We start from the raw sequence: 26,696 nt of genomic DNA, 5'->3' as shown, positions 1-26,696 counted from the left end.
TTTAAATTTCTAGTCATTTGGTGATTTTCTACTTTTTAGAGAGGTTTTTGGCTTAATTTCAGTGGGGTTGAAGAATATACTCACTATTATGTTCTTCAAAATTGGTAGAGACATGTTTTATGGTTCACTGTACCTCAGTTTATAAATAATTCAAAAGCAGTAGAATGTAATTTATATTCTGAAGTTTTGGGGTGGAATTTCCTAGATATATCAGTAAGTTCTATTTTGTAAATCATGTTGTTGTCTATATTCTTTCTAACTTCTGTATGCTTCTTCAGTCTGATACTAAAAGACATGTGATAAAAATGTCTGTTTTTGTGGGTTTGCCTATTTCTCCTTTTACTATGTTAATTTTTACTTTATAAATATCAAAGCTATGATAGAGTGCTTATACATTAAGAGTTGTATGTGAGACATTGAAATCTTCAACTATAATTATTGAATTGTCTTTTTTTATTTCTTTCAGAATATATGCTTCATACATTATGGGCCTCTATAGGTGTATATACATTTATAATCGTTAAATCTCCCAAAATAGTGATCTTTTATCATTATAAAATGTCTTCTTTGTCTCTAATAATAGTTCTTATCTTAAAATCTGTTTTTTCTGATGTTAATATAGTTAGTTTGGCTTTCTTATGGTTACTTTTGTATGGCTCTCTGGCGTGTACTATTTAATGATGTCATTTCACTGTTTTTTGATTTACATTATTTCTTATAAAGTCAGGTTGAGGCCTATGTTGCCTCTTTCATTGGGTCTTTTACCTCTGTCTGCTTTTTAAATTTCCTATTTGTCTTTGGCTTCCAATAGTCTTACAATGATGGGCCTATGTGTGCTTTGCTTTGCATTCATCCTGTTATCTCTTTTTTTTTTTTTTGTCTGTTTGTTTGTTTTGTTTTGCTTTTTGCATTTGCTGAATCTGTTGCTTCATATCTTTCACCAGTTTTGGAAAATTCATGGTCATGTTCTTTTCAGTTATTTCTTTTGTACATTCTCTCTCTGCCAAACTGTTTCCCAAAGTGATTATACCACTCAATGTTCACACTGGTAACGTTCCAGTTTCTCTGCCTCCTTACCAACATTTATACGTTGTCACAATATTTTTTGTTTCAGCTATTCTAATAGGTGTGTAATGATGTCTCATTATGTTTATAACTTGAATTTCCGTAATAGCTAATGTTGAACAATTTTATGTGCTTATTTTCTACCTTTATATCTTCTTTGGTAAAAAATCATTTCATATTATTTAGGATTGCTGTATCTTCTTAGTGGACTAATTTTGTCATTATATAATGTCCCTGTATGTCTCTGTCAATGTTTTTTGCTCTGAAGTCTACTTTATCTGATATTAACATAGCTATTCCTGCTTTCTTGATTAATGTTTGCATAATACATCTTTCATCCTTTTACTTTCAGCCTGCCTATATTACTCTATCTGAAGTGAGTTTCTTGTAGACAGCATATAATAAATCACGTTTATAATCCACTCTGATAATCTCTGTCTTTTAGTGGATGCATGTAGACCATTAATACATCATGTTATTATTGATACATTAGGGGTTAATTTTGCCATTTTATTTGTTGTTTTCCGTTTGTCCATTCCGTTTTTCTTTGTTTCTCTTTTTTTCTGTCAAATAACCCCTTTGGGTTATTTAAGCATTCTTTAGAATTCCATTTTTAATTATCAAAAGTATATTTGAGTATATCTCTAATTATAGCTTTTTGAGTGGTTGCTCTAGGTATTACATTATAAATACATAACTTATACAGTTTACTGGTGTCATTTGTCAGGACCCGAGGTCCCTAACTGGTCTGTCTGATTCTCTTCACCTTTCAGAGTTTTCTTATGGTTGTTTTATGTGTAAAGTCCAGGGTTTACAATTGTTCTTAGTAAAAAGCATGTCTACTCCATGCTCCCAGAAGTGGAAGTCCAGTTTTGAGAGTTTTGACAATCATGTAACCACCATCATATTTAAATTTAGCTCAGCTCCATCATCCCCCCAAATTTCCCCCAGTCTCTATTTGGTCAGCTTTTTCCTTCATTTCAACTGACCTGTTTTCTATCCCCACAATTTTGCCTTTTCCAGAATGTCATGAAGTAGAATCACATAGCATGTAGCCTATTTGAGACTGGCAACTTTAACATAGTATAGTGCATTTGAGAGTCATCCATGTTGTGTGTATCAGTAGATTGTTCTTTCCTGTTGCTGAATGCTATTCACTTGTAGTTTGTTTATCCATTCCCCAGTTGAAAAATATCAGGGTTGTTTCTAGTTTTGGATGATTACAAATAAAGTAGCTATAAATGTTCATATACAGGTTTTTGTGTAAACATAAATTTTCATTTGTCTCGGGAAAGTAAATAGGAATAGGATTGCTAGGTCTTATTTTAAGTGTATGTTTAATTTTATAAGTAATCACAAATATTTAATTTTTCCAAGTGGGTGTACCATTTTCTGTTCCCACCAGCAATATATGAGAGTACCAGTAGCTTAACATCCTCACAAATATTTGGTTTTGTCTTTTCTCCCCCCATTATGACTAGAATGTGTGGTATCTCGTTGTGGTTTTAATTTATATTTCCCTAATGACTAATGATGTTGAATATTTTTCATGTGCTTAGTTGTCATCTGTATATTTTCTTTGGTGAAGTATCTTTTCAAATCTTTTGCTCATTTCTTAATTGGATAGTTTGTTTCTTATTATTGAATTTGAGTTTGTTTACATATTCTGGATACAAGTTCTTTATCAGAAATGCGATTTAGAAATATTTTCCCTAATTCTGTAACTTATCTTTTCATTTTCTTAACAGTGCCTTCAAAGAGCAGGAGATATCAATTTTGAGAAAGTCCAATATGTCAATTTGTTCTTGATGGATTGTACTTTTTAAATAATATTTTTATTTTTCAATTACAGTCAACATACAAAACGATATTAATTTCAGGTGTACAACATGGAGATTAGACATTTATATAACTTATGAAGTAATCACCTCGATAAATATAGTACCCATCTGACACCATACATAGTTATTATAACATTATTGACTATATTCCCTATGCTTTACTTTACATCCTCATAACTACTTTGTAACTACTAATTTGTGTTTCTTAACCCATTCCCTTTTTTCACCCACATCCCTAACCCCAATCCCATCTGGCAATCATAAAAATGTTCTCTGTATCTATGAGTTTGTTTCTGTTTTGTTTGTTCATTAATTTGGTTCTTTAGATTCCACAAGTGAAATCATATGGTATTTGTCTCTGTCTGACTTACTCCACTCTGGATTGTGCTTTTGATGTCATAGCTAAGAAGCTGTGGTACGTATATACAATGGAATATTACTCAGCCATAAGAGGAGATGAAATACTGCCATTTGCGACAACCTGGATGGACCTTGAGATAATCATGCTAAGGAAAATAAGCCAGACAGAAAAAGTTGAAAATCACATGATATCACTTATATGTGGGATATAAATCTAAAAGCAACAAATGAGCAGGACAAACAAACTCATAGACTCATAGACATGGACTATAGACTACTGGTTACCAGAGGACTATAGAATAGCAGTTACTAGTGGAGTGAGGGAGGAGTGGGGAGGTAGACGGGGTAAAGGGGGTCAAATATAGGATTTAGGGGGAGGGTGAAGTGGGTAAAGGGGATCCAATATATGGTAGCTGAAGGAAACTGGACTTTGGGTGGTAAACACACAATAGAATATACAGATGTCAAATGATAATGTACACCTGAAAATCTATATAATTGTATTAACCAATGTTACCCCAATAAACTTAATTTAAAAAAAAAAGAAAGAAAGAAAAGAAATCTTTGCCTAACCTAAGCTCAACTTCTACATTTCTTTCACGATAATTTTCTAATTAAATTCCAGATATTGTTTTAAAAATATTCTGGAGATAACTTGAGGCTCTGGATGATGTCACCTTCCTCCTAGAGAGAATATACTTCAGCTTCTGTCAGGCAGTTAGGTCAGAGGCAGATCATTTTAATCTCACTGGAGGCTGAGATTCAAATCTTGATGTCACTTTTTGTGAGGATAGGCATAGTTCTTGTTTGTCCAAAAGTTTAAGGCTTCATGGAGGCCCATTAAAACCTTAGAGTTTTTATAGCCTTCCTCTTTACTGGGTCTTAAACCCAAATGTTTATCTCATCAGCCTCATGAGCCTATCAAAAGTGCTGCTTAGCTTCTCTTCACTTCAGTCACCACTTATAAATCAGCAAATGGCTCAGGGAAAATGTTCAGCCAAATGTCAGACTCTTTCTGTGCTTCCCTTCTCTTCAGTATCATAGCCCCTCAAGCACAGAGAGAAAGTTCTTGGAAGCTCTTGGATACCTTCAAACATTTTCTTTATCCAGCTTTCATAATTTTATTCAGTGGGAGGTTTGGTCTGAGAGAAGCTAGCCTGAAATAGCTAGAAGCAGAACTCCTCCCCATCAATTTTTCACATTGACTGTTCTGGAAGCATATTATTGACTCAGAGTCTCAGAGATTACCTTTCCTTTGGAGTAATTAGCATATATTGGTAGCTGAGACATTATAAACCTATAGGTTCACATAGATATGGGAAATGATTTCATTTCCCTGTGGAAGCTGAGATAAAGAAGAGTGATTCTCTCTCTTCAATATTTCTGGAAGAATGTGTTTTACCAGCTTAGAATGAGAGAAGCTGGTACTTAACCACCTGCACCAGCTTAATGTAATAACTTTCTCTGCCTAAGAAGCATCAAAAATTTAATTACTTTCTCCTTCAGTCATTTTATGTTTTTACCTCCCCACCTCCTTATGCCAGTAAAAGGGCTATGACTAGCAAACAAATCTGTCAAGTAATATCTAGCATTCCATCCAAGACTTAATAGTGTGTTCCCTAGGATGATCCAGGATGAAGGAATTTGTCTTCAAAGTGTCAGACAAGAGAGATAAAGTTTCCACAGTCCACATTAAATCTTTGATAGCAGCTCAAAAATAATTGAAATAAGAAATACCAGATATGAATGCACATGTGCCAGCTTTAAAATCAAAAGCAAAATCCTTCTAAGAATCCTGAATGGAGATGCTAGAGAGCTTGTCAGGGCTGTGCCGACAGTTGAATCAAGTCCAGTGCGATTATAAGTATAATGAGTGGAGGTAAGTTTTATACAAGATACAGAAATAGAAAAAAAGAAGGTAGAAAGAGGGGACTCTTAAAGGTAAAAGCAATGTGTAGGTTATAAGAAGAAATTAAAGGTTTAGCTTAATAGTGAGCATCTTGACTAAGAGAAATGGCTAAAACAAAGATTCACAAAATATGGATGCGCTGAGCTTTATAAACTGAATATCTTTAAAAGATGGGTAACAAATATGGCCAGGGACCATTTGCTTCACACACACAATACAAAAGTTTTGGGGTTAATTGACCAGAGAAGAAGATTAGAATTCTAGCTCTGCTGTTATTTCATGGAATGATCTTGGGAAGGTCACTTATTTTCTCTAAGCTTCTGAAAAATGGCAGCTTTTTAATAAATCATCTTTTAGGTACTTAGTTTTATGGATATAACCCAACTTTAAATATTGGTATAGGTAGTATTGGACCTATAATATATTTTCCTTGACATTTTTACACTCAACAAAATGTATTGTGGTAGAATTAGGCTGGTTTTTTTGTTTTGTTTTTTTTTTTAATCATAGAAACGGATCATACAACATCTTTTTTTTCTCCATCGTCAGTCGTTTAATATGTACAAATCAAACTGTAAATACAAATATGCACTATTTGCTGAGAACCAGAATTCATAAACCTAATTGCCCTAATAGAAGTCATTACTTCAGACTCATACTGAGCTGTTTTGTGGATAATTTCATTCCTTGTGCAGTCATTTTTAGTCGAGTGGCATATTTACCTCGTTCAAGGAGAAAAGAGACTTTGTCACCAAATATCTATGGAGAAACTAAAATTCTCAGTAGCATTAAAAGACACAATGTTAATTCCATCCTTTATCTGGTGTCATTGTAACTCTTTTCATTGTTATATTTCTAATTTTGAGACAAAAATCTAAACATTGAAGTAACTCAAAAGTAACCTATAAAACTGATCCTAGAAACTTTCATGTTTCTTTCAGAGCTGCTATGGCAATTTATCTTATTTTTAAAGTCCTACGCCTCACTTCAAAGACAGCTAATACTAGCGTACCTGCCTGCAATTTTCTTCAAATTTCACAAACACTTTTTAGTGACATTTACAAGTGGCAGGGATCTTTGAAGACAAAATAGGCCTACCTTAACATCACACAGGTAAAGAAAGAATCAGAAACCTACCATGTAGTCACTTAACCAAGAGGACACAGCCTGCTTACGAGCAGAGTCCCATTCTCCTGGTTCCCTGTTAACTGCTCTTGAGTCTAACAAGTTTATCTAACATTGATTCAAGTACAAATCATTTCACCAGGTGTTTAGAGGAAGTTACAAAACAAACAAAAAACACCTACAGTTCCTGTTCTCAAAATTAAAAGCTCCAGGACAACCGAGTTCATATGCATCTTGTTCACTGGTGAAGCACAGTACCTGGGTCAGTGTGCCTGGCACATGGTAAGCACTCCTTCAGTACATTAAGTAAAAGGAACTTAGGAGAGAAGGTAAACTAAACAGGAGAAGGACTCACCTATTGCAAAGATCAAGAAAGGCAGCTTGGCAGAAAGGACCTGAGCAGAGGGCCTTGAGGAATAGTTATTCCTGGGAGAATGCGTTCTTCAGGGGGAGATGGGGGAAACAATCACAGGTCTAAGCATGTTTAACCTTTATCTTTAAAGGTCACACAATTTGCCCCAGGGGAAGTAGCACCTTTATTTTAAAGAATTTTTTTAAATGTATATACAAAGAGCTAGTATTGGTTTTCTAGTGAGGGTAGGTATCTTGGATAATCCGTTCAAGGAAGATCAGTTAGTCTAACCTGATGAAGCCCACATGTACTGATGGAAGTGTTAGTGGCAGATATTGAGGCTATATTCTTGGAGCAGTATGTTTTTGAACAGACATGGCAAAGGCAGGAACCTACAGAATCTTTGCAGGTGGCTCCAGTAGAGCTTTCCAGGGCACAGTGAGGCAAAAAGAAAGAGCTAGTGCATGCATGCACTCTATGAGGTAGATACTGTCTTTGTATTATAGATTAGAAAACTGAGGTGTGAAGTTAAATAATTCATTCAGTCATCAACTAGTAAGTGGCAGAAGCAGGATTTGAACCCAGGCAGTCTGGCCATAGAATCCCTGGCAGCCTTCAAACACAATGTCATGCTTGCTCCCTACAGTTTGCAGTAGATGGGGACCCAAAAGACATACAGCCAAAGCTTTCTCACTGCTTGACCTTTTACAGCAGGCTCTTGAGATGTAACAGGGCTTGGCCTAAGCTAAACCTTTCATTCCTATACTCATCATTTCTTCATTTGAAACATCACTAACTGTGCTCAAAAAGTGATGCATGGGCTTGTCTGTGAGAACTACTTTATTTCATGGACATTGCTTTGGAAATGGAAATTGCCTTCTTCCCTGACAGGCAGTAGGCAAGGGACCTGGAGCTCTCCATGGAGAGCCTGAGGAAGCTTGGCTGACAAATGTGGTAAATGAGTATTCAGGAGCTAAGCTGGTAAATTGTTCAGGCGCACAAGTGTGGAGATTGGCTAATTAAAGTGAGGGTCTAGAAAAGAAGAAATTGCTAACTCACATGTATTTAACATAATTATGTGCTGAGCATTTTACCCACATTAGCTCATTGAATCCTCATAACAATCAGATGAAGTTAAAAACTATTACGTGCTTTAGAGTGAGGTCTTAAAGGCTGGGAGGATTACCGGCTTTATCCAAGATTGCACAGCTTCTGTAAACAGGAAAGGGGAAGTCAGACCTCTAATCTGACGCCCAAACCACGCCCTTCCTCCCCCACCATACCAACTAGCTGCAGCAGGACAGCGGAGGAAGCTGAGCAGACATGCTGTGGACTACACTGCGATGGATACAGAGCGCAGCACAGTCTCTGCCAAGGCCAGAAAAGTAGCAAGAAGCAAGGTGACTGGCTCATAAACTATGGCTGAGTGTAGCGGAGTCACGAAGCCGGTAAACAGGTGTGTGGCCGAAGCCGGAGGCTAAGGCCACTGCTGGGATTTCTGCCGGAGAGACCAGCTGGACCGATTGGGCTTCTCAGACACTGAAACCTATGTTTTAAAAAGGCAGCTGGGCTCCTCTTGGGCAGGCCCTGGTGGACACCCGCACTGCAGGTCCGCTCAAGAGTGGGGCTGGATAAAATCTAAACTGGAAGCACCGCCCAAACTTGCAGCGGCTTTTACCTCTTGGGCCATGTAAACGGAAAGAGTGAAGTAGGGATTTAGTGATCTGGTGCTTCGGGTTTTTGTACTAACACTTTTTGTTTGTTTTTACACTTCTATACACAGAGTAATTGCTATCTAACCTTGAGGATAGGGATTGAGTCTTATTCCTGCTATCACACACTACTTCAATGCTTTTCTTATGGCAAGAGTTTAATAAGCATGAGATAAATGAATAAATATTTCTCCGTGTACTGCATACGTTGGATTTTAATTATACAACTGATGACAAAATCAAACTGGGACTATACAACATTGGTTATTCCAGTTTCTGCCTTTTCTTCCATGTTTTACAAATATTGGAGGCACTGAGTTCATATTTAATATTTGTTAAGTAGATAAATGAGGTACTTATTCAGTTGTATTTATGGTGTTCACTGTTCATGGTGAACCCCAAGAGAGAGTTTGCAGTTCCTTGTCTGCTTCGAATCATCGGTCATAGGCACAACTTTACAGTAAATGGAGCTCTTCTCTGGATTTTACAAAACCAAACTGAATTTGAGATGCTCTGAGACTTACAAAAGGACTTACTTTTGTTATCTCTTTAATAAGCCAGAGGCTTTGTTTTTAAAGAAAAGTTCTCAAAAACAACAACAACAACAACGACAACAACATTGTTAGGTCAAGTTAATTTATAACAAGCTACTGAGTATGAGGCAGTTCCTCTCATACTATGACATCTTTTAAAAGCAAAATTCATCAGGGAACAAGCAGCAAGCCCACTCCAGCAGCTCTTACAGCCCCTCTGAAACTTGCCAAGATAGTCTATCCTCCAGTGGCATCACTTCCTGCTCTGAATAAAACTGGATTTTGACTTCTAAGAGTTATAGAGACTGAGCAAGGCTAACAAATGTCTGCCATTAAAACTTGATGCTGAAAGAAATGAATCCTCAAGAAAATGCTCAGTGTGTCGCCACCATAGTTTCTAATTCTAATCTTAAGTAGCCTAGTTCTCAGATTTAAATACTAGATGTTCAACACAATAAATATGACAGGAAAGGGGGACTTGCTCTGAGAGATTGTAGTAACTATTTCCTTAATAAGTGAACTGAATCTGTTCCCACCGATGTCTTAACTAACAAATTATTCAAGATCTTTCTTCTAGCAAGTCATCAAAAAACTAAATGTTATATATGTTTGTAAGATTCTCTCAACCTAATGTAAATTCATGACATAGTGATTAATGAAACCTCAGTCTTGCTTTACAAATATAGCTTTATGGCCAGCCTTGCCAAAGGTGTTCTAAATTTACCAATAAATTAAAAACGGAGAACATGTAAAACATAAAAGACAATATGTTTCTCTCAGTGTGGCTACATTAGAAAAGAACTGTTATAAGAGCATTCATAGGATGTCCCCCAAAATGTTTCACGATTTGTTACTAAATCTTATACAAGTAATTTCAACCATTTTCTATCTTGTTTAAAAACAAAATTCTATGAAAAGAAATAAATGAAAAACATATGCCTTATGCAGAACTAATCCATAATATTAAGAAACTGACCAGACTAAAATTAAAAAGAAAATTTTTATAAACACATAAAATGTATCTTTCACTTGGGACAACTTAGTAGCCAGAAGTAGCAATATTAGAGACACAAAAAGTGATATGGCTTAATTTTTTCTTCACTGAAGAGAGGTTATCAAGGATAATTTCTGTGAGTGACTAACCTTGAAACAATTAGGCAATTGTCATCCTTAGAGTTTCAGCTGCTTTTATCTTTAAACTACTTAATTTATTTATTCAACAAATATGTATGTCTGTCTCAACTACATGGCGGAGACAGGGGATTCAATGAGCTCCCTCATTTCAAGGAGCTCACAGTTTAGAGACCCACTAACTCAGATCAACTTTCACAGCCCCATATCAAGAGGACCACCTATAAGGGCTTGGAACTGAGTCCCACACCAGCTTTGCATGTACTCGACAGGAATAATTATACCCAGTCTACAAACAGGAGAAGCACAGGAACATTCCCGAAGTTACACAACTCTTAGTTGTAAAAAGCCTTGGCTAGTATCTGATAAAGTTACCCCTCTTTGATCTATCACACTTGGAGGAAGGCTCAGGAGAATAGAGACACTATTGTCAGAAATATGGTAGTTGAGAAAAGGTCCTGAGATCAGATGAGATGAAGATACAGATCTAAGTGCTATGAAGTAATATTGTTACACTGAAATTTGTGAGTATAAAGAGCAAATACTAACAAGATGACCCAGTGCTATCTGACAAGAATAAAAGTGGTAGTTACCATGTGCCTGGCACTGTTGTAAATATTTTGTATACACTAATTCCTTTAAAAAAATTCATGCGATAGCTTTAATCTTCACTTTATAGATGAGTAAACTAAGGCTAACTTGTTCAAGATCACAACTGAGGTGGGATTTAGAATTAGGCAATGTGACCCTAGAATCTATGATCTTAATCATTATGCTTTAATACCTCTCATAAGAGTCAGAAGCCACTCAGTGTTCTTTTTTTCCTTCAGTGATTATGGTATACAAAATGACAACAGCCATTGCTTCCTATTTCACAGCACTGTCGTGGGCTTTTTTCTTTCTCCTAGGAAAAGCTCACTGGGTTTACCTGAGTGTGCACACACATACACAAACACACACACACACACACACACACACACACACACACACACACACTACACACAGGTTTTTCCTGCAATCCATTCACATTACTAGCTCTGCCCTAACTGCCTGTTTCTCGGTATTCCTTTCAAAGCATTAGCCTTTTGACTTTCAAAATCAATACTGTCTTATCCTGAGGGGAGTTCAGAAAATCAAAGCAATAGGTAAGCGTGGGACTGTCATTGTCTATGAAAAATGCCATGACCCTAGTGGCACCATGGCCACACAAAATGGAATTTGTCTATGTAGAAAGCTCTAAAATAAGAGGGCTACAATTCTTTGATTATTAAGAAATAAGATTTATAAAATCACATTTTCAATAAGTCCAAAGGTAGACGAGCTCCAGGTATCATGAGGTAAGAATCATTGTATTTGAATTTGATGGTTAGCTAGGCATGGGTCCACCCTGGCACCAGACACATAAATTTCATAAGCTGAGATTAGAGAGTAGTGGCTCCCGAAAGAAAAATTAAAGTACCATTTAAAAATAAAATAAAATAAGAGTGGAGGTGGAGCAGATACAAACCAACAACAGGCCCATATGGGATCCCAGTCTCCACCCCTCAGCTTGAAAAATGGAGGCAAACTTCCCAAGCAGAGTAGAATTATGGAGGATTGTGGATTTAACCCATGATTTTCCCAAGTAAATTAGACAATACAGAGGAGGGAAGTCAAATAACATTTTTGAGCATTCTAATGCCAAGCACAGTGTTATCACTATTCATTCACCTCTCCAATTTGTTCACCTCCCTAAAACTACTTCTGGCATATTACCACAATTTTCCTTGTAAGTTATCTCATGAGACTGTTTTGTCATTCACCCTGAATTACTGTATTGATAGAGTTCCTTAATTGTATTCAGGAAAAATCAACAACCATATGTATTTTTAAAAATGGATATTTCCTGTGAAATAATATTTCATGCGAATGTGATAATGTGAAAGTAATTGTGTTTTGAATTTTATACTGCTGCTATCATCGAATCACCAGAGATTGTATCTGGTGGAAATTAAGTCAATGCCATGGGATTTGGTGACTCAGAAGTTCCATTTTTAAAAATGTTCCCATAAGACTCCATATAAACACTTGTGTCTACATGTTTTAACTGTTTTAGTTGTTGTGGGTATGACTCGATTAATCACAAAATCCAGGTATTAACATTGGAAGGAGATTCGGAGAATTTATATGTGACAGGCCAGTGCAGATAAGGAATAAAATTCAGGTCAATTCATTAGTGGGAGAAAAATTTAATGTAAATGAATTTGAACATTTACCTATAGTCTAGGATTAAGTCTGTCATAGTGGCGTCATCTTTCTCTAAAATATTTTTTTAGCCCCTTACCTTTGGGAAAAGTGAGTTTCTCATCAAACTCTAGGCTTTTGTTGACTCATAACCTTACACTGAGGTAAAGGAGAAATGAAATGCCCACCCCACCTGCTTGACCACATGCCCAATAATATAGTCTCTACGGATAGATTTCAGTGAACAGAACTCATTCCACAGGCTGTGTGGTCCATCCTCATGGCCTCTGGACTGTGTAGGCTGGGCCAGTCCAAGGCAGATTGTCTTCTTTGAAGAATGCCTGGGTTTGGTGTGTGTTCTTCCTGTTTGAATCCATTAGTCTACCCACTCAGGCTAACCTAATGCAGAAGGATTATTCCTGTAAAGCTTTCAGTATAATTTGAACACAGTGACAATTGCTTCTGGCATCTGGGCAATCAGTGCTCTGCATGCCCAAAGTCACTCTTGAGCCATGGTCAGTTCTTACAAAATCATGTGACAGAACAATCATACAACTCTGCTTTTCACCCCTGTTAAATTTCATTTGCTACCATTACTCTTTATCTTGCCGCTGGTCTTGAAATAGTAAAAGAAATAGAGACTCTTAAAGAGAAAATATCCTTCAAAGCTTCATTCCTACATTTTTGCTGTTTTGACTGATGACATAGCTGGTAATAAGATTAGTGCCTTCCCTTCTGTTCATTTTCTATCGGAATTAGTTGCTGCTTTTGTACCCTCTGCTGCTAATTTTGCTGGCAAATCTCTAGAGGATTCTAGCCTAATTTTCTGCCACTAGAAGCAGAACTGCCATTCTAATAGGTCACCTAACATTTAATTCCTTTAGGGGATCTCAAAAAATAAAATCTATAGAGATAATTCAGACACAAACATCAAATACAGGTTACGGACCAGTTTTTCAGATGGGCAAATTGCTTCAAACCTGGTAATTCCTGCTTCCCATAATTCTCATACCATAGGGTTGTTATAAGAAGTAAACTATATATATATATTATTAATAGCATTATATGTAATATATCATACTACATTACAATATATTACATTATTATGTATTCAAATATGACTTAACTCTATGCCTGACACTGAAATGTAACATATTTTTAAGCTTTGAAAGCAAACAGAGACAATTTAAGGTTCACAAATAGGCATCTAAGTCATCCATTGTTTATTTGAGACTTGAAATATGTAGCCTAAAAATTATACAGGCAACTTAAGTTTCTTCTCTCCTGTTTATTCCTTTTTCTTCCATAAATATACTTTGGAACACTGTCAAAGATGAGAAAAGATAGAGGTGATGCATTTCAGATTCCTCGGGACCAGCACTATCAATGGAATGAGAAATGTCTTGGCATGTCTTTCACTCGCCAGGTATAACAAAAACTGAGAAGAGGCAGAGCCTAAGGGCGTCCTAGGACAGTAGTGAAAATGTTCTGTTTGGTGTCCATTTCATCCACAAGGCAGAGTCATGAGAAAGAAAGAGGCTGATAATGGGTGCTCAGAATGACTTGCCAAGAATCATTCCAGTAAGAAGGAGAGATTTAAAGTACATCAGGAAATATCAGAAAAAAAAATGGGAGGAAACTGGCCTGTACTGGAGATAGGACCACTCATAGGACTTCTAAGCTAAATTTAGACAAATGTCTTTATTTTCCTGGAGGTGAGAGCCAATGGCAAACACAGTGGAACTTCCCCAGGGCATTAAAGGCATCAGCCTCTGACTAGATCATTGAACAAGAGACATTTGGGATATTAACAAAAAAGTAGGTTTTTTTTTTATCTGAAGAGACACACACATAAACACACTTATTTCACCGTAAAACATGGAGTCACAGCTAATTTATATTGAATGATGTGAGCATTGTGGCAGCAGGGTCATTAACAGGATAAAAGCTGAATAAGGTGATAGCACAACTCACAAATCAGCGCTACTAGATGCCACAGAATGATTTGTAATTGACATAATAGGCTAGAATTGAAAGCACTGTACATTAGCCTATGGACATAATCACTTGGGAAGCATCGTAATTGAGAAAAGCAGCAATTAATGTTGGCTGGTTACAAAGTTGTATTTAAATTTGTAATTATTTAGAACTGATTGCAGATTATGTGGAAAGATACTGAAAGCTTAAGTGGACGCCAAAACAAAATAATGTTAGTGATAGCATAACCTGCTATACTCCATAGAAAGTCAAGAAAGGAAGGAGGACACAGCAAAACCCAGTGGGGTCTTGGCTGAGTGTTAATGTTGTTCAGGGAGCAAGCTCTAACCTGCACATTTTGAGCAGAATGTTTTCCTGATACTATTTGATGTCCTGACACATATTGTATCCAAATCACCTGTAGTCTAAGATATTTGCTAATAATAATACATACCAAACTTAGATTTGATTTACCTTTTTCCTTTTATGAATTAAAGAGGATTCAAGATTATCCTTACCTCTCACTAACATTCCATATACACTCTTGAGTAACAAGAGAGAGGAGTTATTTGCCTAAATGAGAAGGTTTAAGTGAAGCGAAAGTAAAGAATGGGGGTGGGGCAGGGGGAAAGAGAAAATAGCATTTCCCTGGTTTATTTGATCATGGAACATAGCCCCGTTTTCTCATGCAATACTTAACTTCATCTCCTCAAATTCTGTGGTTTGCATTTGTGATTTTTTTGACCGACCAGAGCCTGAGCCCCTTTCCTATTTGGGGGGAGCCACACCTTATAAGCCAGGGATCAACTACCCCTAGAGAAGATGAAAACATCTGAAAAATATTTTTCCAGTTGCCCCTGTGCCAGTGCACAGACATAAGTCATAGGCTTGGCCAATCCAATGAGACTGCCCCAGACACTGACTCAGAAGCTGGTGACATGTAAAATTAGGGACTATAGGGACTCAATCCCAGTAAGGCCACATTCAGAGACTAGCAGGCTGTGTATGTGGTCTGGTGGCATGATCCTGGCTCCAGGATCAGTGCTGAATGTACCAAATGCTGCCTATGGCAACTGCAAATGTAGGGTGTGACTAGATTGCTGTGGAGCTTGGTTGGAAACATTGTTTTTAGTATGTGTGGCCTCCAAGCCTGGATCTCAAACTTTCTTGGAGATTTTGCAATCTACTCAATATCCTTTACTGAAATAATTTTCTGCTTGAATCATCCAGAGTTAGTTTCTGGTGCTTACGATCACAAACCTCGACTGAAACAAATGACCTTAGGAAGCTCAGCTCCGTGTTTTTTAAATGGCGATAGATGATGAGCTCTTACTGATTATGGAAAGGAGATTATATTTTTTAAAAGGGGATAAAACTAAGAACTAGTAACTGGCACTATAACTTGGATTTCCTTATATACATTATTGTTCCAACTTTATTGTTCCAACTTTACAAGTGATAAAACCAAGACTCAGAGAGTTTTGCCTGAAGTCAGTAAGCAAGTCAGAATTCAAATTTGGCTCTAATTCTTTTGCCTATACCAAGGAAACAAGGCTAAGTAACTTTAGCAACTTAAATTAAAACACACAAATTTAAATAAAGAGTTACACCAGGATAATCAGAACATATGGCTTATGGTGATCACACGTCCTCGTAGCAAATGTGGCAGAGTGTAAGTGGGTGAAAAGAGAAGGCTCCTGAACTGGCTCACTAATTGCTTGAGTAACTTTACCAGCCCACACAAAAGAGGAACTGCAGGATACAGGAGTTCCCAGTCTTCCCTTTGTTCTTCTCACATCGCAAACTGAAGGTAATTAAGAGCAGTTAGTGCTCAGAGAGACACAGCAACATGTTAAGGAGATAATTAACCCCTGTACAAAGTCAACCTGCTAAGAATTAGGTTGATTATCCAGAGTGGTGAAAAATGCCTGGGGTACCCTCTGGGTGTCAAAAGAGAATGATTATAAACTCTCAACTGACAAATTAGAAGTAAAATTATTCATTTGGTACTTAAAATTGATTTTGCTTTTAACCAATGCTCTAAATGGGGTATTCGTTACTTTAGGGTTTAGAATTCTAGACAAAGAACTACGTGCTGTTTTATAAATAAATATAGTTGGTGTGAAAAGCATAATAGTTAAGAATGAGTATTGTATCTCTGCTGGCCTCCTATGTCCAAACCTGAAGAAAACTTGGCGGTTGGCCTCATGGTGTGCTAAAGCTACTGACAAGTCATGGGTTTCAAGAGTTAGAGCTACACGGAAAGGTTCAGGGAAATATCACTTTCTTCTCATCCTTACTATTTCATTTTCATTTCTCCATTCTTTCTAGCCTTTTCCACACTGCCCCTCCCCCCAATAAGTAACCAGTTTCTTTAATGTTAGGATTATACATTTTTTTGCACAAATTAGCAGATGCATGTATATTTTCTCATATATCCTGCTTTCTTTCAGAAAAGGTAGCTCACTATATATATATTTATGATCATTTTGAGAAAGTATTCCTCACTTCCTATTTTTTAATGTTTTTATTATGAATGAGTTTTTAATTTTTTCATAGGTTTTTTTACAGTATCGATAGAAATAATCATATTTTTTCCCTTAGAACAATTGAGATAGGATATGATATCAATGGATTTCCTAATATTGAACAAACTTTGCTTTCATAGAATAAATCCCACTTGGTCTTGGTGTATTTTTAATGTGGTATTGGATTCTGCTTGCTAATATTTATTTAGTATTTTTGCACAATACCAAGATATGATAGTAATTCATAGTTTTCTTTTTTTGTACTATCCTTATTTGCCTTTCTTCTATTTCCAATACTTTCTCTCTGATCATTTTTACTTTATTTTTACTTTATTCTTTTATTTATTTTCCTGCCTTTCTTCTATGCCTTTTAAATTTTTAGGTAAGTCTGTTATCCCTTGGGCACCTTATAATTTATTCTTTTTATTTCTTAGACATTTAATTTCTTTCTTTTCAATTAATTTCTTTTCAATTAATTTCTTTCTTGAATTCAATCAACTCTCCCTTTATTTCTTCCAGTTTTTAAACTTTTCTGTTCTTAGTTTTTGAATTTCTAATTCAAAAAATATATATATATATCTTGAATTAGAAATGCTTGAGTATATATGATTCAACAGTTTGGAGTGTTGACTCACAAATTTTTTTCTGTTTTAGGGTTTTTCTCTTGGGAAGTGGGTTGTTACTCAGTTGATATATGTAAAAATTTCTTTCCTGCTTTTTTGCCATGGCTCTATATGAATTTGCTGATATTTTTCATTTTTATAATATTGTGGTGATTTATAAGATTCCTAGCTTAATGGTTACCTCTTCTAGCAATATTGCAAGGTTTATATATTTTCAGGGTTATTTTTGTTTATTTGTTTTAGTAGCAGAAGAGTTCTAAGTCCTCCAGTGTTGTGTTTCTCTTTGATCTTACAGGATCCTAAATTTTCCACATTTTGCTTTTTCCCTTCACTACCTAGTTACAAAGTATAATTTGCTCCTCCTTTCCTGTTTGTCCTGTTATTCCCCCTTGAACAATATGTTTTGAACAATGCCCTTTAAATAACTCTTGACCCTTTTAATCACACATACTCTGAAGTCTTTTCCCTGTATTATGCTCTGGCTGCATACTGTTATCATATTTTCATTAGAGGGCAAACTTAGTCTTTTTGATGGTAGTTTTTGATGAACCTTAAGCCCCTTTTCTGGTTTCCCTTTTTGGACTTTCCTGGAGTTGTTCTGAGTCTGTCTTTGCCCACTACGGGGCCTCATGGCAGTACAGGGGTCAAGCCAGTGTATGAGAGATCATACACTGGAGCACGATGATTTCTCTCTTTCTAGTCACAGTCATTCTAAAGTTTTAGCATTCTCTGTCTCAGGTTATACTGAGTGCATGGTTTAATGTAGTTTTATATATCCTATCTTGTTGTTTTGAATCATTTGAGGAGGAAATACGGGGAGGAAAGTAGTTAGGCACTGTCACTATCTTCAGCTACCCAGAACTCCCCAATTATAGTTGTTTTGAAGTTCTTGTCTGCTAACTTCAGTTATTTAGATCATCTGTCTCTTCATTTTTGTTGGTTTTTTTTCCTGCTGATTTTTGGTCATATGACTGTTCCTCTTCACATATCTAGTAGCTCTTGATTGTAGGTAGGCTATTGTGTATAAAAGACCCATAGTGGTTCCAGATATTATTATAATTTGCAAGAAAAAAATTCCTGTTCTTCTCTTGCTATGGAAGAATTGGGTCCTCCCCAAATTAATATTGAAGCTCTAATTCCCTATATGCCTGTATTCAGAGATTGGGCCTCTAAGGAAGTAATTAAGATTAAATGAGGTCTTAAGAGTGGGACCATAATTCGATAGTATTAGTACCCATATACGAAGAGAAAGACTTCTCTCTCGCTCGCTCTCTCCCGCCTCTCTTCTCACACACTGAGGAAAGGCCATGTGAAGGCATAGGGAGAAAGTGACCATCAGCAAGCCAGAAAGAGCTCTTACCGGAAATCAAATTGGCCAGAACTTTCATCTTGGACTTTCCAGCTTTCAGAACTCTGAGAAATAAATTTCTGTTATTGAAACCACCCAGTCTATAGTATTTTGTTATGGCAGCCCAAGCAGACTAAAGTACTTCTGCTAGGCAGAGAATGGGGCCTAATCCCTTAAATCCGTTCAGGAACTGGACTAGAGTAAAGTTTTAGTAACATTAAAGTTATTTCTGGCTTAATAATGTTCATTGCACAGGATTATCCCAGGCTTTTTATTGTTAAATATGATGGTCCTTTGCCTCTTCAGTACTGAAAGGCTGCAAGATATACATTTCTGCTCTTCAGAAGTTTTCAGCTTACTTTTTGGCCTTCTCTCTGGAGACTGGCCATGTCTTTGAGACAGACACCTTCTCCGATGAGAATTTGTTTTCTAAGCACTGTGAGACTTTGGGAAATTTCAGTGGGGATCATATGCATTTGAGACTCTTCAAGTTTCCAGTGTTTCAAAAGACAATAAAACCTTTGCTGGTTGCATTTCTTTCATCAGAGTTCCTTCACTTGGGTCAACCCCAAGCATCAGTGCATTCCCAGAACTGCAAATGCCCCGAGAGAAAAATAGATGGTAATCATCAGTTCACCTTAGAATTGTTCCCTCTCTTTGTCTCTAGAAATTTGACTCATTTCGTTTTCATTGCTTTCATAGCTCTCTGATATTTTGAAAATGGCTTCTGTAGTATTTTCTATTTGTTTGTATTGGCCTATCACATCCTTCTCAGAAGTAGAAGTCCTTCCCCACATAATTTCTGATCTTTATAACTACTCTTGCCTTCCTAAGGGATCTAACAGAAATAATACAGTTTTGTTGGAATGAGCAAATAAATAATGCCAATTTTGCCTGCATCTTGATCTTAACTGGGAATGGGACACTGTTGGGAATGGGAAAGTAGACAATGTTATTTTGGCGATATAGCAAAAGTGCTATGGCCAAGATTCAGGAATACGTGGCAAAAGACGTACTTTCAAAGCAATCAGACCTGGACAGTCTAGATTCCTGGACTCTCAGTCTTTATTTTCACCAGTTTTTGCTTTTTAAGTTTTCTTCTACAACCCCAATATGGGAAGTAGTGGATGAGATATTTACTTACTAGTTTGTTATCTATCTTCCCAACTAGACTCCATCAGAGAGGGACTTTATCTTGCATGCTATTTTATCCTCAGTATCTGGTACAGTGTCCAACTCATAGTGAGTGCTCAAATCCTTTGAAAAAATGAATGAATAAGTGAAAGAATGAGTGTCACTAATCCTTTCGCAGTCTGGGTTATTGGCTGATTAACCTGATTAAATGCATAAAACAGAAGTCAAGCAAGACAGTGGAAATTATTGACAATAGCTAACATTGATACACAATATGACTTTTAGAAACTTGAGAAGAAGCATGTTAACAATAACTGATCTAAAAGAAACAGAAGTTCAAGGATATATTCTATTTCGTGGTCCAAAATAATCATTTATGAGATTAGATTTTCCTAAAGTCCCTTAAATAAAACAAAATCTTGTCCACCAAATTAAGGAGAATTTTGCAGAAAACTGCAAGTAAAATTGTAAAACGTAGATAACCTTGGAAATATTTTCAACTTTCAGGGCTAGCTGTAAGTACTGGCCACTTGGAACCTGGCATAGGAATTTTCTGAATAGTTATATTTACACATACTAATGACAATAAGATCATACAAAATGAACCAAGGGCATAAGTTATTTTGAAGAAACTAGAGTTAACCTCGTATATTATTTATTTCATTTTTCCCCCCTGGAGAATATTCTTCCACAAGATCTTTATGTAAAAGCAGAAAATTTTTTTAAAAATTGCAAAGCTATATGAAATGATTGATTCTTATAAAAAATCTGGGTAGAAAAATCAATTTTAGGATGTGAATAGGTGAAATAATAATAATGTAAAATATTATAATGTGTGAACACATGCATTTTATTTATGTGTTGTAGAAATGTTCAACAGCTAGATAGGTAATTGGCCATGGGATGATACACGTTAAATTAGCCAAAAGGTCCATTCCCTTATCATTGAATTTTCTAAATCAATCATAAATGAAGCAATCATGAGAGTAGTTACAGAGTATGGAGTAAAGCACATTGTCTTTAGAATAAAACAGTTTTGAATTTAAAACTTATTCTTGTGTTACTAGTGATGTAACTAACTTCTCTGAACCTCACTGTCTTTATTTCAAAAATGGTAATTATTGAGAGAACCCAGAAGAATCATCTGTAGTACAGGAGGATAACTAGGGTTAACTAGTAGAAATAGCAAGAGTTGATCTAATAAAGGAGAGGAGCTACATGGATTAACCAGAGCACAGGGAAAGACAAAGGTAGTACAAGGTGAGAAAGAGGCGGAACTATGATATGATTTTCATTCTTTTACTTCACGAGTGGGAAATCTCAGGTGCGAAGTGGGACTCTGGCCAGGTGGAAATAAAGGTTCTGGTCAAAAGTACACAATTATATTCTACATCAGGTTGCCCTGACAATAGAATGTTAGCTTTAACATAATAATATCACAAGGAAAATAGTTCCTTGTAACTGAATTAATGTTGCCTTAATAATTATCTGGAAGGGAGTTTAGATGGGGATTAGGTTACAGACCAAAATTTATGTAAAAATGGAGACCGTGATTATGCAGGAAAAGGTCACCTTGTGCCTGAGCCCTGGGAGAGCATCTGGTACTGATGACCTGCCGCATGGGGCTGACTATGGTGAGAGAGAAAAGTAGTAAAACAGGTAGTTGCACATCTACACTTTGCCTCCTAGTCTAATCAGACTGCTGTTTGGAAGGAAACCCCCAAAATCGGGAGCCCTGGACTGGGAAATGGCAAGTGCTCGCTCTGTCCTGAAGCATGGTTCTAAGAGGTTTGGAACATCTAGGCCTCCCCAGAGTGTTCTCCCAGCCCTTACAACTACCTTGGAGAATGGGCCTGCCTGCAGTTGGGGGAGGGGGAGGAGAGCAAAGTGGGTTCCCTGGGGATAATAGTGTCAACCTTGCAGGGATTCGAAGAATGAATTGAGAAAACTTGTTATAAAGATACTTAGCACTTTAGTGCATAACAAGTGTTGGTTTCCTTACCCCCTCTTTGGCATTTACCACAGTTTACATATTTACTTTCCTTTAAAGTATTCAAGTGTTTTCATGTTTTATTTTAAACCTTGGCCTGTTCATCAGAGCAGTATTAGATATGCGTGTTTATACGTTGCCAAAACCAGACAAATCAACATATTTGCCTTACAAACTAGTTTCATGTTTAAATTGCTTACCCAAAATTCCATCTGTAATTTGAGGGGCCTAGGTGTTTTCAAATGAAAGCATTAAAAATATCACGGAGATTTTTAAAGTAACGAAAACAAAAAAGCACTCTAATAATTGACTTTCTCCCTGCTCTGTGCCACTGGACTGTGTGTGCCAAGTCTGTAGTTCCTCAAAAATTCTGTTCTTGTTTTTGAATGAAGGAATAAAGAAAAAGAAAAAGAAACCATTGGGAAACTCCTTCTCCCTTGGGTATTTTTGATGTAGGGCTCCAGAGACATTTATTTTAGAAACCATTCTTGTCTTCTTATTTCTAAATATTAAGCAAACCATATAAAACTACATACTCATGGAATCTCACTGAAACTGAAAGTTTTTTTTTTTTCAAGGGAAACCAGCAGGATTAAAAGATTATGAGGAAGAGACTGGAGCATTGTGATGAAATCAGTGTTCCATGTTTATTAGATCATTTTAAATGGCTGTGATCTTTAAAATAAAACACTGTATTTTATTATAGCGACTGAAAATACCATTAACTTCTCAAGCATTTAACTGTTTCTGGTCTCAAGATTTTGTAATAGAATTTACTTTTCATTAAGAAATAAAAATTTAAATCATTCTAGGCTATGGTTTCCCCAAAGCATATTTCAGTTGTTTGCTAAGCATCAAGAAAAAGGACAGGCTGAATCTGGTGGACTGCACAGCTAAGGATTTAAGGAGCTAAGTGGTCACTGTCTCTAATAATCTGTAATTTTTCAGACAAAGAGATACAAATCACTGGGAAGGAAAGTTAATTGCCATTTTCCTGAATTAGTAGCAAATGACAGAAACACACATCAAACTGGTGTAAGAAAAAAAAAGAGAGAGAGAGGAAGGGAGGGAGATAGGGGGCGGCAGGGGAGGGAGAAGGAGAGAGAGAGAAAGAGAGAAAGACAGAGAGACAGAGAGAGACAGAGAGAGAGACAGAACAAGAGAACAAGAACATCAGACGGAATTTATTGACTTAACTATCTGAGCAGCACAGAGGAAGCTCTCACTTTAGGCATGGCCAGGTCTAAGGTTTGAGATGATGATATTAGGGTTCAGTTTTCCTTCATTTCTTTATTCAGATTTTTTTTTTTTCTCTGTTTTGGCTTAGCCCTCAGAAAGGTTCCTTTTATGTTGTGGACCTTCTAAGCTCTATAGAGACATATCCTCCCAGCTTCAAATCAAGCAAGCAAGAAGGGAGGGAGGGTATGGGAGGGAAGGAGATTAGGAGGATAGGAGGGGCAGAAGGAGACAGGAAAGAAGGAAGGAAGGAAAGAAGGAAGGGAGGGAGGGAGGGAGGAAGGGAGGGAAGAGAAAAAAAAGAGCTTCTTTTTTCTATGGTCCCAACAAACATCCCAGAATGGAGTCTCACTGGTCTAGCTGGGGTAATGTGACCAATGACACCTAGGATGTGGAAGCCTCTTTTGGGTTAGTTCTAGATCATATCTGTATTACCTCAGATGTCAGAAGGTACAAGAGAGGGGGTAATGTCCTACCTAAACCTGATGTTATTTGTTTACAATTATTGTAATTGTGTGTGTGTTTCTTTTAGTCCATGCCTGGCTCTCCACCATTCAGGTTTATATTCTGCTTTTGGGTAAACCATTCCTAAGTAGTCAGTCAGCTTGTATTGTTATGCCGGTGATACATGCCTAGCTTTATCTCTTTCTCAAGCTTATCACACTTGGCTTGCTGAATATTAAAATTTGGCTCTACAGGGAAAACCATGATAATTTGGGTTGTTGCAGGAAAAGAAAAAATGTGGTGGAGATATCATCATTGGGAACATGTGCTAGTTTGCTTTAAGGGATGAGTCTGATTTCTCCATGCATATGGCTTAATTGGATTTTAAAGTTTGCTATTGCTAAAGCACAGTTATAGAAAACTTTGGGGCACAGTACAAGCTCGCCTTTCTGTTATTAACAGGTAAAGAGAATAAAATATTAGTTTATTTAGTGAATTCGTATGTTTTTGAACATACTTCGCAGTTCACGACACAGATGGCAAGGGTCAAGAAAGTGGTCACATTGGCAGTACTGCCTCCAGAAGCTTCTCGAAGAAGGACATTAGCACCATATAGCGTGGCAATGAGAAGAATATAGATTTGGAATTATAAGATTGGGTTTGTGTCTCGGTCCTACATTTACTATTCGTAGGACTCTGGACAATTTACTTAACCATCATGTAAGCCTCCGTTTCTTTACCTATAAAATGAGAATAACAATATATGTCTTACCTAACTATCTTAGTTCATTCAGACTGTTACAACAAAATAGCACAGAATGGGTGGCTTATAAACAACAGAAACTTATTTTCACAGTTTTAAAGGCTGGAAGTCCAAGCTTCTGGTGCCAGCATGCTCAGGTGAGGGCCTTCTTGCGTGTCGCAAGCTTCTTCTTGTACTCCACATGGAAGAAGGGGCTAAGGAGCTCCCTGGAGCCTCTTTCATAAGGCACTAATCTCATTCATGACATACCCTTATGACATAACCATCTCCCAAAGTCCCCACCCCTTAATACCATCATCTTTGGGGGTTAAGATTTCAACATATAAATTGGGGTTGGGTACACAAACATTCAGACCATAGCACAAACATAGACCAAGCCCAGTTTGAGGTTCCGATGGAATAAAGCAATTATATGGTACCTATTCATCTCTTGTCTCTCCTATAAATAAATAAAGCACTTATGCCACACTTATTCACCCATATGTCTCTCATATGAAATACCTCACAGGTGATGTCTTGTTCACCCTTGCGAGTTTTAGCTCCTAACCCTGCACCTGGAAGTCAAAGTATGCTCAACAAATGTTTGTTGGCTAAACAGATAAATAAATGAGCAGACGATCAAACATGAATGAATAGAATGAATGAATGATAGCCATGGCATAGAGGAAAATAGAAAATATTATTCAGCACTGGTTTAGGGAGGTTCTGAGATTGAATAATATTTTAACAGTATTTCAGAACTTAGAATCCCTACGTTCTGATGCTGAATGACTTTTTTGTGTGCTTCTCTTAGTGGAAAAGAAACTGAAGATCAAGATTTGGAAAGAGCAGCAAATCTCTTACTAAAGAAACAGTCAAGAAAATTATTGCTCTCCAAGTCAAAGAAAACATTAATTAAAGGTAAGACATGGGCAGGAAGTAAAATAGAAAATTGTAAGAGTAAATTGTATTATAATTAACGCTTAGTAATTCCTCTAAATTTTAGAGCGTGACTCTCTTGTTGCACAGACCCTTGAATTATTTAAAGTATTTCTGAAGGAAGCCTTTGAAATCCCTAGAGATGGCTTCTTACCTTTGTATAAAGTTCTTTAACCTTATTCAGATTATCTGTACAAGTTCATATGATAGAGCATATATGACCTGTAGTCTAGGAAAATGGGAATGGATTTAGTTAAATTTGAGACTATCCTGCTTATTTATAGTGACGTCTGTTGTGTGTGGAGGGGGCGGGCGTTGGGAGGGTGGTCGCCACTATGGTAAATATTCTATGTATGTGATTATGTCGTCTCTGGAATTATACATCTTCGTTTGATCATTCTTAGTAAGAAAAACAGCTCTCCAATTACTGTTTCTAAATCATGGCAAACATAGATTCCAATATTTATACAAAATTGTGTATGTGTGTTTGAATGGGAGAGTAAGTATTTTGAGGGAGAGGAGTGAGGCAGAAGGATTTTGAGACATATACAGTAATTTATATACTCTTCTTGTTTCTCCTGATTAAACCCATTTGTGTTCTGTTATTCATGGCTATCACTATATAGAATACATAATAGAAATATTCTCACACTTTCATCTAGCCATAAGTACAAGAGTGAAACAAATTTCCACCAAGAACCTCTGCAGTTTGTGTCAGGGAAGAGAAATATATGAAACTAGAAAGAAGTTCCACACTGATCACATTTGGATTGTAATCAGAGTACCTTGTAAGAGAGGGATGCTTCTCAGTACTGATGATTTAGGACCTGGAGATGGTAGAAGAAAAGAGACTAAATCTTGGTTTTACCCCACTGGAATATCCTGTTTCAGGTTCTAAGAACAGAGTACAGGAAAGAAACCAAAATTATCATGACAATTTCTAGACTGGTAGAAAAGCTGTAGTTTACTGGGGGTTGGGGGAAAATGAAGATCTTCATCACCCCTTCCCATCCATGGGCGTACTCACTAGGTTTGCATAGGAGTCAAGCAGTAATGAAGTCATTACAGAAATAAACTTGGCAATCCATGGAAGTAGCGAAGAAACTGAGAGTTCACATAAACACAGAAGCAAGTGGCTTTTAAACACATGAAAACAAACTAAATCTCTCTAATAAAGAAAATAAGACAAAAAGAAACTATAATAAAATCCTATTTTCATGCAGCAGATTGCATAAGACCCAAACATTTTATGGTTCATTGGCTGGATGAGGTTGAAGGCACTATTGTTTGTTGGTGGCAGTAGAAATTGATAAAATTCTTTGGAAGTCTATTTAGAAATATATGCCAAAATGTAAAGCAAACGTAGCAAAATTCATAATGCACACATACCTCCAGGACTTTTCTTACAGGTATAATCATTCTAATGTGGAAAACCATTTGTACAATATTTATTACAGTACTGAATACTGTTTGTAAGAACAAAA

The 26,696-nt window shown here is 36.6% G+C and overlaps 1 protein-coding gene across 1 annotated transcript in view; it reads left to right on the top strand.

Moving 5' to 3' along the window:
- Window positions 1-26,696, top strand: part of PJA2 (praja ring finger ubiquitin ligase 2) — a 284,559-nt gene that overhangs the window by 122,169 nt on the left and 135,694 nt on the right. The window contains exon 3 of the mRNA XM_039848419.1: window positions 25,088-25,194. The gene's annotated coding sequence lies outside the window, so the exon portion shown is untranslated. The remainder of the gene's footprint in view (window positions 1-25,087; window positions 25,195-26,696) is intronic.

This window comes from Pteropus medius, unplaced genomic scaffold (assembly GCF_902729225.1).
Source record: "Pteropus medius unplaced genomic scaffold, Ma_sr-lr_union100, whole genome shotgun sequence".
Taxonomy (NCBI): Eukaryota; Metazoa; Chordata; class Mammalia; order Chiroptera; family Pteropodidae; genus Pteropus; species Pteropus medius.
Note: the sequence above shows the minus strand (reverse complement) of the source record. Positions and strands in the feature narration are given on the sequence as shown.